This window comes from Triticum urartu, chromosome 3, assembly GCF_003073215.2.
Source record: "Triticum urartu cultivar G1812 chromosome 3, Tu2.1, whole genome shotgun sequence".
NCBI lineage: Eukaryota > Viridiplantae > Streptophyta > Magnoliopsida > Poales > Poaceae > Triticum > Triticum urartu.
Genome location: NC_053024.1, coordinates 657,713,078 through 657,725,794, shown reverse-complemented (window position 1 = coordinate 657,725,794; position 12,717 = coordinate 657,713,078).

Genomic DNA, 12,717 nt, shown 5'->3' with positions numbered 1-12,717 from the left:
AAACAAAGGATACCACGCATGCACACACTGTTTAGATGACACTGAAAGTATATACCTGGACAAATGCAGGAAGAATGTGCACCTGGGCCATCATCGATTTCTTCCGACCAACCATCAATGTCGAAAGAAAGGCAAGCATTTCAAAGGCGAGGCAGATCACCGGAAGAAGCCCGCCATGTGTACCGGTGATCACGTACTTGCTATGGTCAATGATTTACACGTAATCTTTGGAAAGGGTCCCGGCGGACTAGCTGTTCCGAATGATGCTGAGGGATACGCACCCATGTGGAAGAAGAAATCTATATTTTGGGACCTACCATACTGGAAAGACCTAGAGGTCCGCTCTTCAATCGACGTGATGCACGTGACGAAGAACCTTTGCGTGAAGCTGCTAGGCTTCTTGGGCGTGTATGGGAAGACAAAAGATACACCTGAGGCATGGGAGGACCTGCAACGTTTGCACGAAAAAGACGGCATGCCTCCGAAGCAGTATAAAGGTCCTGCCAGCTACGCTCTTACGAAAGAAGAGAAAGAAATCTTCTTTGAATGCCTGCTCGGTATGAAGGTCACGACTGGCTTCTCGTCGAATATAAAGGGAATAATAAATATGCCAGAGAAAAAGTTCCAGAACCTAAAGTCTCATGAATGCCACGTGATTATGACACAACTGCTTCCGGTTGCATTGAGGGGGCTTCTACCGGAAAACGTCTGATTAGCCATTCTGAAGTTATGTTCATTCCTCAATGCAATCTCTTAGAAGGTGATCGATCCAGAAATCGTACCAAGGCTAAGGAGTGATGTGGCGCAATGTCTTGTCAGTTTCGAGCTGGTGTTCCCACCATCCTTCTTCAATATCATGACGCACGTCCTAGTTCATCTAGTCGACGAGATTGTCATCCTAGGGCCCATGTTTCTACACAATATGTTCCCCTTTGAGAGGTTAATGGGAGTCCTAAAGAAATATGTCCGTAACCGCACTAGGCCAGAAGGAAGCATCTCCATGGGCCATCAAACAGAGGATGTTATCGGGTTTTGTGTTGACTTCATTCCTAGCGTTAAGAAGATAGGTCTCCCTAAATTGCGGTATGAGGGGAGACTTACTGGAAAAGGCACTCTTGGAAGTGACTCAATAATATGTAGGGACGGATATTCTTGGTCTCAAGCACACTACACAGTTCTACAGAACTCCACCTTGGTGACCCCGTATGTCGATGAACACAAGAACAGTCTACGCTCCAAACACCCGGAGCAGTGCGACGACTGGATTACATGTGAACACATCAGGACTTTCAGCAGTTGGTTGGAAACACGTCTCAGAGGTGACAACACTGTTTGTGATGAGCTGTACTTGTTGTCCAGGGGACCATCTTTGACTGTATTGACTTATAAAGGATACGAGATAAATGGGAATACATTTTACACGATCGCCCAAGATCAAAAGAGCACCAACCAAAACAGCGGTGTCCGCTTTGATGCAGCAACTGAGAGCGGAAAGGACACATATTATGGTTACATAGTGGACATATGGGAACTTAACTACGGACATGATTTTAAGGTCCCTTTGTTTAAGTGCAAATGGGTCAATCTGTCAGGCGGTGGGGTACAGGTAGACCCACAGTACTGAATGACAACAGTGGATCTGAAAAATCTTGGGTACACTAATGAACCGTTCGTCCTAGCCAATGATGTGGCACAGGTTATCTATGTGAAGGACATGTCTACCAAACCGAGAAAAAGAAAAGATAAGGAAGCGAATACATCATACGATGAGCCAAAGCGCCACATACACTAGTAGAAAACGGGCCTATTGTCCCAGTTCATAAGGGCCTTTTGTCCCAGTTCCAGAACCGGGACTAAAGGGTCGTTACTAATTCCCTGACCCTTTGGTCCCGGTTCTAACCAGAACCGGGACAGATGGGCCTCCACGTGGCCTGCGCGCTGAGCCCAGGCAGGAGGGCTTTGGTCCCGGTTGGTTCCACCAACCGGGACCAATAGGCCTCCACGCGTCAGCATTTCTGTGGCTGGGGTTTTTGTTTTTTTGAGGGGGGGGGGTTGGGGGTTTTGGGGGGTTAATTTAGGTGTTTCATATATTGTGTTAGCTAGCTATAATTAATAGAGAGAAGTGTCCCCTCTTATGTCCGTGCTTGGTCGACACTACGTACTATACATACGTATAGAGAGGACTAGACACGCTAGCTAGCTAGTAAGCAAACGAAGGAAACAGAAGATCGCCATGCATGAACATATATGCATACAGAGAGAAGTGATATCGACCACCTCTCCTTCTCCGAGAGATTGGTCGAACAACAAGTTCTCGTATATCTATCCGACACTACCGGTTACATATATACAATAATTATCTCTTACAAATATAATCATACGGACGCATGGTCCACATAGTATTCTCCGTCTTCAGTGATCACGTGGTCAAGAAAGAATGCCGCCAATTCCTCTTGAATTGCTCGCATGCGAGCTGATGCTAGGAGTTCATCCCGCTTCCGAAACATCTAATTTGAAGAAGGGGGTCAATACATATATATATATATGAATGAATGAAACTCAACACAAATGATGGTAATAAAATAAAACTATGAATATTGTTATTTACGCACTTCATATTGTTCGTCAGAGTACCCGCCCCGCTAACAGGTCGTGTGGAGGATGGACTCGCAGACGTAGTATGCACAGAAATCATTCCCTTGCTCCTGCCACAAACACTTTACAAGAAATAGAGGTCAATCAAACTGATAAGCAAGAATGCTAAATGGTATTGATGAAACTAGCGCTTGAATCACTAGGAGATGCGCGGAACATGCTACTATAGTACTTACTTTCGGGTGTCTAAATTGCAGCTCCTTCGGCAGTCCCGGAACTTTTTTGGTGAATTTTATCCAAACCCTGCCAGACAAAGAAAACAATTACTTGATATCAGGAAATGAACAAAGTTGCTGATATGGTGGATAATGATCGATTTAACTTACTTCTTGAGGATTTCAGTCATGTCCGCATACTCCTGGGGATCTTTTCGTTTAGAGTCCAAGACAGTTACTACTCCCTGCTCAAGCCTAATCTCTAGGAGAATATAGTGGTACCTGCGCACGCATGCATAACTCATCAATTACATTTCTATAACCTGGACTAATATATAAGGGAAACCGAATATGCACAAGACAGTAACACTCACTTGAAGTTGTAAGGAAAGAGTATTATATCTTTGTTTTCATTTTTTTGAATGATCGTAGCAAGTTGGCCTCGGTATCTTCGGGACGATGTTCAACCTCAGTTGCATCTATGAGATATGTGTTAACGAACCCAATATCACCGATTTGTCTTTTCTTCAATTCGGCGATCTTCAATCTGCATAATATAGTGAGGATAATTATAAATACATGCAATGAAAGAGATGAGCTATATAGAGAGACTTAATGACAGAAGTAGTAGTACTTACAGACAGTAGCAGGTGACCGTTGTTTTATCGAGGGCCAATTGATTGAAAAACTGATAGAACTCCTCAAATGGAATAGGCAACAGTTCAATTCCAACGAGGTCATGCTCCGATTTAACTCTCGCATACAAAGTACTCCTCCCCCCAGACTCTCTGCAGATTTTCAAGTACCAATCATGCAATCTTCGCATCATCGTTGTTAAAGATTTTTCATCTTTGACGAGAGGCTTCCCGTACTCATATCTGTGTATCTGCACCTCCATGGGATCATAATGTACATCGTCGGGCAGGTAATCGTCAACATTGCAATAACCGGGCACCATCCTCGGATCGACGATGTCGCTAGGCACCTTGAGCGGGGGGCATGATTGCTTCGCTTGTTCGCCGAGCTGGGCAATTTGTTTCCCAGCTGCTCGTCGTTCTTTCAGCCTTTGATCACTGACTGTACTTCCCGACCACTCCGCTTCGGCCCATGTCTTTTGCAATAATGCGCTCATAGTTGCCTTTCGGTGAAGACTTGGGTGGTTTTGCCAGGGCGGCCAGAGTGCGCTTCACTTTCACCGGATCTACCTTCTCCTCCGGAGGTGGATGTCTCTTTGCTTTCAACCCTTGAAACCAGTCATCCACTTCGGTTCGCGCGATCTTCGCGTTCTCCTCCAAGGTCCTCTCGTATGGTAACTTCTCTGGAGTCTTCAGAGAAGGACCGAATCTGTATGTCCTCCCGCCTCTAGTTGTACTGCTAGACGCCGACCGAGCAGACGGAGCGGTTGTCTTCTTTACTTGCTTACGAGGCGGAGGAGAAGGACTACGACGCGTCGGAGCAGCTGGAGCGGCGGCAGGTCTCTTCCGCCCTTGCTGACGAGGCGGAGAAGGAGGAGGCTGGCTGCTCGGGCGCGTCGGCGCAGGAGGAGAAGGAGGCGGAGTGCCGCCACGCGTCGGAGAAGGAGCCGGCCGAGGGCCCTGATCGTCACTCGCCGGGGGAGGAGGCGGTGGAGGAGGCGGAGTGCCCTGACTCACGAAGGAGGAGGAGGAGGCAGAGGCGTCCAGTTCGGAAGGTTGATGAGCTCCTTCCGCCATAGGCATGGAGTCTTCAGAGAAGAACCCAGCCGAGTCTCCCCTCTCCGGTAGGGTGGTCAAGCGGGAGGTTGTAGGATCTAGAAGTAGATGTGTCTAGAGGGGGTGATTAGACACTTCATGCTAAAGTTGCAATTTTTAAGCTTTTTCGGTTTAAGTGGAGTTTAGGCATAATTTCAACATTCACAATACATATCAAGCAAGCATGCAAAGAGTGTATGAGCAGCGGAATGTAAAGCATGCAACTTGCAAGAATGTAAGGGGAAGGGTTTGGAGAATTCAAACGCAATTGGAGACACGGATGTTTTTCCCGTGGTTCGGATAGGTGGTGCTATCCTACATCCACGTTGATGGAGACTTCAACCCACGAAGGGTAACGGTTGCGCGAGTCCACACAGGGCTCCACCCAAGGGCAACGGTTGCGCGAGTTCACACAGGGCTCCACCCACGAAGGGTCCACGAAGAAGCAACCACCCATGAAGGGTAATGGTTGCGCGAGTCCACGGAGGGCTCCACCCACGAAGGGTCCACGAATAAGCAACCACCCACAAAGGGTCCACGAAGAAGCAACCTTGTCTATCCCACCATGGCCATCGCCCACGAAGGACTTGCCTCACTAGCGGTAGATCTTCACGAAGTAGGCGATCTCCTTGCCCTTACAAACTCCTTGGTTCAACTCCACAATCTTGTCGGAGGCTCCCAAGTGACACCTAGCCAATCTAGGAGACACCACTCTCCAAGAAGTAACAAATGGTGTGTTGATGATGAACTCCTTGCTCTTGTGCTTCAAATGATAGTCTCCCCAACACTCAACTCTCTCTCATAGGATTTGGATTTTGTGGAAAGAAGATTTGAGTGGAAAGCAACTTGGGGAAGGCTAGAGATCAAGATTCATATGGTAGGAATGGAATATCTTGGTCTCAGCACATGAGTAGGTGGTTCTCTCTCAGAACATATGAGTTGGAATTGTGTATGTGTTCTGATGGCTCTCTCCACGAATGAAGAGGAGGGGGAGGGGTACATATAGCCTCCACACAAAATCCAACCGTTACACACAGTTTTCCAATCTCGGTGGGACCGAATCAACAAACTCGGTCGGACCGAAAAGGTAAACCTAGTGACCGTTAGAGATTTTCGATGGGACTGACATGCAACTCGGTAGGACCGATATGGTTAGGGTTTGGGCTTCCGCTGCTCTTGCGTCATCCCTTTTCCAATTCTTTTTGTATGGCTCGGTTGCATCTGATTGATCGATCCCTATTCACTGATTACATGCATGATTTCTTTGATTCACTACTGACTTCTTCTGTGGAGCCGAGTTCGCCGACTGAGACTACATAACGTAATCTCGGTGAGACCGATTACACAAACTCGGTGAGACCGAGTTTGGTAATAAGCTAACCAGAGAGTTGGTCAGGCAAACTCGGTGGGACCAATTTGCTCTTTCGGTGAGACCGAAAAGTTACAAAAGGGAAACAAAGAGTTTACATTGCAATCTCGGTGGGACCGATTCGCTCTTTCGGTGAGACCGAAAAGTTACGAAAGGGAAACAGAGAGTTTGCAATCCCATCTCGGTGAGACCGAGATCCCTATCGGTAGAACCGAATTGCTAGGGTTTGGCAGTGGCTTATGACAAGTGAAACTCGGTGGCGCCGGATAGAAAGAATCGGTATGACCGAGTTTGGCTTAGGGTTTAGGTGATTTGTGGAAGTGGGAAAGTAGCTGAGGATTTTGGAGCATATCATTAAGCACATGAAGTAAGAGGCTCATTAAGCAACACCTCATCCCTCCTTGATAGTATTGGCTTTTCCTATGGACTCAATGTGATCTTGGATCACTAAAATGTAAAATGAAGAGTCTTGAGCTTTAAGCTTTAGCCAATCCTTTGTCCTTAGCATCTTGAAGGAGTTCCCACAACCTTTAGTCCATGCCACTCCATTGTTGAACTTATCTGAAACATACTAGATAGAAACATTAGTCCAACAAGAGATATGTTGTCATCAATTACCAAAACCACCTAGGGAGCACTTGTGATTTCAATCTCCCCCTTTTTGGTAATTGATGGCAACATACATCAAAGCTTTAGATAAGGATATAAATTACAGCAAGTAAAGCTTTGGAAGGACATGCAACAAGCATAGGCTCCCCTTACATGAATGCAATCATATGAATATAAAATATAGAAGCATGTGAGAGCATAATCATGACAGAGTAGGCAAAGTGTTACATGTATCTTGGCCATATGCATCAGAGTAAAAGATTATCAAGGAAAATACCTTCATGCTCATGAGTCCTTCTTGCAAACAGTATGTACATAAGCAAGAACTCCTCATACTCATGATTTTGATGCATACACTTACCGTGTAGTCTTTGAGTTGGCTTAGGATGGAATGAACCTGCTCAAACAAAGTTAGATAACACAGGTACATCCACTAGCCAGAGCACACAAAAGAAACCACAAGAATGCCAAGACTGGGATGACATGTAGAGAGTGAGTACAAGGTACCACAATGGATTCAACATGTCCCCAAGAGTAAAGATATGCAATGAATTTGACTAATTTCTTTCCCTTAGGTGTCTTGCTCCCCCTGAATCTAACATGGGACATTGGGAGAAGATCGGGAACAGAAAATCAGAGCTGAAAGATACAAATGGATAGAACTTAATGCAAATACATGTCTTTCCCCCAAAAAGGAATGTGACATCTCTCCTCTTGAACATCAAGCATCTGGGATCCTTGAGTATTCTCTCCCCCTGGAAATCTCTTTCTCCCCCTTAATACTTTCTCTCTTGTAGGTTTAGTTCTTTAGTTCTTGAGACTTTTTCTCTCCCTTGATGTGATCTCTCTCTCCTACAAGCTTTGATGTGATCTCTCTCTCCCCCTTTGACATCAATTTCCAAGAAGGGCTTTCTGGAATCCGTCGTATAGGTTTGGTCCTTGAGACTCAGCACAAAGCAATTGATAAAACTGTGATGCTTGAAGAGGACAAGATTCATTGAGTAGAGCTGGATCAGAAGAAATATAGAACAAGTGGCAAATTGTTTTTCCTGGTGCGAAGTCGGTGGCACCGAGTGGAATGTTTCGGTGGTACCGAAAGGATTCGGTTGGACCGAAAATTACAAGTCAGTGAAACCTAGTTTACACAGAGAAAAACATTTTTCACCTCAGCTCACTAGACATGTAGGATCTCACAAAGATTTGCAATGAATTACCTGAAGGATTTGCAAGGAATTGAATGCAGAAATGCAGAACAAAAACAAAGAGAAAAGAGAAGAAACTGAAAGATCTAGATGAAGTTTTTTTTTGAAAAAGAGAAAGAAAATAAACATGCATGAGACAAATGCAATAACACAGAAAAGAACACAAGAGAACTTCATCTAGAGTTGGGCGGTGACATAGTCACCTATGTTAGAGTATATTAACTTAGGAGTCAAGTGAGAACACTTGATCATAGGTCATACTCATCGTTTAAGCTCAAAATGGGGTTACCATTTTTCGTTTAAGCATCTTGATGTATTCACATCTTGTTGAGTTGCTTTGACTCATGTCTTGGAGTAAAGCTTTTCTAAGATGGAATAACATACCTTGGGTGGTGGTGTGGTTCTTGCTCATGTAGTTGAACTTGTGTGGGTGCTCAAGGTTGATGTAGCTCATCAAGAGTTGGGAGCACCACTTGGAGTTTGAGTTCATCTACCTACATGGGTTAGTTCTTGCAAGGAAGAGCACTTGTGTATCCAAAAATGACAATCATGAAGCTCAACATAGAATTTTTCAAAGGATATGTTTGAATGGTTTTGTGCTTCCTTGTCTTCAACCACCATTGTGTAGAGTCTTGGTGATGTAGAGATTGCTCAAGATGTGAGTGAGTCGCAATCTCATGGAATTAGATTCAACCAAGCACCTACATGGGTTAGACAACATGCAAGGTGCAAATATATCCAAGACATAAGATAGTTATCATAAGAGATATATCATGGATTAGTCATAAGCTCATGTCTTGCATGTATCCAATGGAGTTTCTACTCCAAGTTTGAAGCATCAATGATGTTCAATTCTCCTCTCAACCTTTGCATTCTTGCATATTGAACTTCTTGAATAAGTCCTTGGTGTACTTTGTTTGAGAGACAAATGTACCTTCCTTAGTTTGCTTGATTTGCAAACCGAGAAAGAATTTGAGTTCACTCATCATAGACATCTCAAACTTCTCTGACATTAGCTTTCCAAAATTTTCACTAAAGAGAGGGTTAGTTGAACCAAATATGATGTCATCAACATAAATTTGGCATACAAAAAGTTCTCCATTAACCCTTTTAGTAAAAAGAGTAGAGTCAATTTTACCAATTTCAAAACCACTTGTAGTAAGGAACTTGGTCAAGCATTTATACCATGCTCTAGGAGCTTGTTTAAGACCATAAAGAGCTTTGTGAAGTTTGTAAACATGATTTGGTTTCTTAGGATTGACAAAGCCGGGAGGTTGTTTGACATAAACCTCCTCCTTTATTTCTCCATTTAGAAAAGCACTCTTAATGTCCATTTGGTACAAGGTGATATTATGGTGATTAGCATAGGCAAGTAAGATGCGAATGGACTCAAGTCTAGCAACGGGAGCATACGTCTCACCATAGTCCATACCTTCGACTTGTGTGTATCCTTGGGCGACGAGACGTGCTTTGTTGCGGACCACTTGTCCATCTTCATCTTGCTTGTTGCGAAACACCCATTTGGTACCAATGATGTTGTGGTTGTTGTCGGGCTTCTCAACCAATGTCCAAACTGGGTTTCTCTCAAAATTATGTAGCTCTTCATGCATAGCATTTATCCAATCCGGATCTTCCAATGCTTCTTCAACCTTCATTGGCTCAATGCTAGAGATGAATGAATAGTTTTCACAAAAGTTAGCTAAACGAGTTTTTGAGCGAGTGATTCTCCCGGTTTGTATATCATTGAGGATTTGCTCGACGGGATGATCTTTGGCAATTCTTGCTCGAACTCGTGAGAGCTTTTGTTTGGGTCTTCATTGAACATCTTCTTCATTTTGTTCTTCTTCTTGGCCTTCTTCATTGTTGACGTCGTCGTTCTCTTGTCGTGGTGGAGAAGGAGGTTGTTGATGTTCGTCTTGACGTATTTCCTCGTTTTCTTCATCTTGATGTGTCCCACTTGTGGATGCTTCCGTGTCGATTCTTGGTTCACCTTGACGTGAAGTAGAAGCTTCCACTTGTACGGATGAAGTACTCTCCTTCACCTCCGTTGGACGAATTTTGCCAATGGACAAGTCTCGAATTGCTTCTGAAGGATCTTTGTCTCCTACATCAATTGGCAATTGCTCTACTTGCGAGCCATTAGATTCATCAAACTTCACATCTACCGTCTCTTCAACCTTTCGGGTGAAATTGTTGTAGACACGGTAGGTGTGAGAGTTTGATCCATAACCAAGTAGAAAACCTTCATGAGATTTAGGAGCAAACTTTGAACGACGATGCTTATCAAGAATGTAGCACTTTGAGCCGAATACTCGAAAGTATCCAACTTGGGGTTTGTTACCGGTGAGGAGCTCGTATGCCGTCTTGTCGAGTAGCTTGTGAAGATACAAGCGATTTGTTGCGTGACAAGCTGTCTCAACCGCTTCTGCCCAAAAGTGCTTCGGCGTCTTGTATTCATCAAGCATCGTTCTTGCCATTTCGATGAGCGTCCGGTTCTTCCTCTCAACAACTACATTTTGTTGAGGTGTGTACGTAGCCGAGAACTCGTGTGAAATCCCTTCTTCGTCAAGAAAGGTGTCCACATTTGCGTTCTTGAACTCCGTTCCGTTGTCACTCCGAACCTTCTTGATCTTCACGTCAAACTGATTTTGGGCCTTCCTAGCGAAGTTTCTGAAGATCTTCTGGACCTGCGACTTGTCATTAAGAAAGAACACCCACGTAAATCTTGAAAAATCATCAACTATAACTAGACCAAAAGAATTTCCACCGAGACTCTTGTTGGCGTTGGGACCAAAAAGATCCATATGAAGTAGCTCGAGTGGCCTCCTTGTGGTCATGATGTTCTTCACGGGATGTCTTCCTCCAACCTGTTTACCTGCTTGACAAGCACTGCAAAGTCTATCCTTATCAAATATGACATCGTTAACTCCAAGGATATGATTTCCTTTAATAAGCTTGTCAAGGTTTCTCATGCCAACGTGACCTAGTCGTCTATGCCACAACCTACCTTTTGAGGATTTAGCAATAAAGCAAGTTTTAGGTTGTGCCTTTTTAGAGAAATCGACAATGTAAAGATCACCTCTACGCATACCGGTAAAGACCATTTTATGATTGTCTCGACGAAATACTTGGCACTCTACCTCAGTAAATAGGACATTCAAACCGAAATCAGCAAGTCTAGATACTGAAAGTAAGTTGTAGCCAAGAGATTCAACGAGCATGACATTTTGAATGGAACTATCATGTGAGGTGGCCACCTTACCAAGGCCAACCACTTTACCCTTTGAATTATCACCAAAGGTGACATATTTTCGAGGGCCGTCATTTTCAGCAAGCTCACGGAACATCTCTTCATCTCCGGTCATATGATCAGTACATCCACTATCAAGAACCCTTTCCTTTCCTCCTGACTCATATCCCCGAAGATTTGCCATAAGACCAAAATGTCTCATTGCATCATCAAGATCGAAGTCACTATCATCATCATCATCATAGTATCCATGTTCATCATGATCTTGTGACTCATCATTTCCTAGAGAGGGTAATTCATTAGATAAATGATCATCAAAGTGGTCACTTTTATGAATTCTTATAGCTTCGAATATGATATCACTAATGATTCCAACATCTCCTTTAGCATGCTTAAGATTGGTAAGTTCAAATAGACAATTACCAAAACTAGGATCACTAGAGTTCATCTTACTCAAGGCAATAGATTTATGGAGAATTTCATCCAAAGTTTTCAAGGAATGATTGGGAAATCGTTCCTCAAGAAATTTCCATATAGTATAGGCACAATTAAGAGTAGGCAAATTAGCAATCAAATTTTTGGGCAATCCTCTAATGATGAGCTCAATAGTTCTAAGATTGCGAATCATGTCAATATCTTCATCTAGGGTAGGATGCAAAGGATCAATATGAGGTGCACAAGGACTAGCAATATACTTGTTCAAATGATATTGATTGAAGATTACAAGCATCTCATTTTTCCACTCGTGAAAATACTCTCCATCAAGAATAGGCACTCTATGTCTAAGACTCCCTAAAGTAGACACATCCATCTTCCTACAACGGTGATTAAACCAAGGCAATGGAGACCAAAGCTCTGATACCACTTGTAGGATCTAGAAGTAGATGTGTCTAGAGGGGGGTGATTAGACACTTAGTGCTAAAGTTGCAATTTTTAGGCCTTTTTGGTTTGAGTGGAGTTTTAGGCACAATTTCAACATACACAATACATATCAAGCAAGCATGCAAAGAGTATATGAGCAGCGGAAAATAAAGCATGCAACTTGCAAGAATGTAAAGGGAAGGGTTTGGAGAATTCAAACGCAATTGGAGACACGGATGTTTTTCCCGTGGTTCGGATAGGTGGTGCTATCCTACATCCACGTTGATGGAGACTTCAACCCACGAAGGGTAACGGTTGCGCAAGTCCACGGAGGGCTCCACCCACGAAGGGTAATGGTTGCGCGAGTCCATGGAGGGCTCCACCCACGAAGGGTCCACGAAGAAGCAACCACCCACGAAGGGTCCACGAAGAAGCAACCTTGTCTATCCCACCATGGCCATCGCCCACGAAGGACTTGCCTCACTAGCAGTAGATCTTCATGAAGTAGGCGATCTCCTTGCCCTTACAAACTCCTTGGTTCAACTCCACAATCTTGTCGGAGGCTCCCAAGTAAAACCTAGCCAATCTAGGAGACACCACTCTCCAAGAAGTAACAAATGGTGTGTAGGTAATGAACTCCTTGCTCTTGTGCTTCAAATGATAGTCTCCCCAACACTCAACTCTCTCTCATAGGATTTGGATCTGGTGGAAAGAAGGTTTGGGTGGAAAGCAACTTGGGGTAAGCTAGAGATCAAGATTCATATGGTAGGAATGGAATATCTTGGCCTCAACACATGAGTAGGTAGTTCTCTCTCAGAAATAGGATGCTGGAAGTGTAGGCTTAGTCTGATTGCTCTCTCTACGAATGATGAGGAGGTGGAGGGGT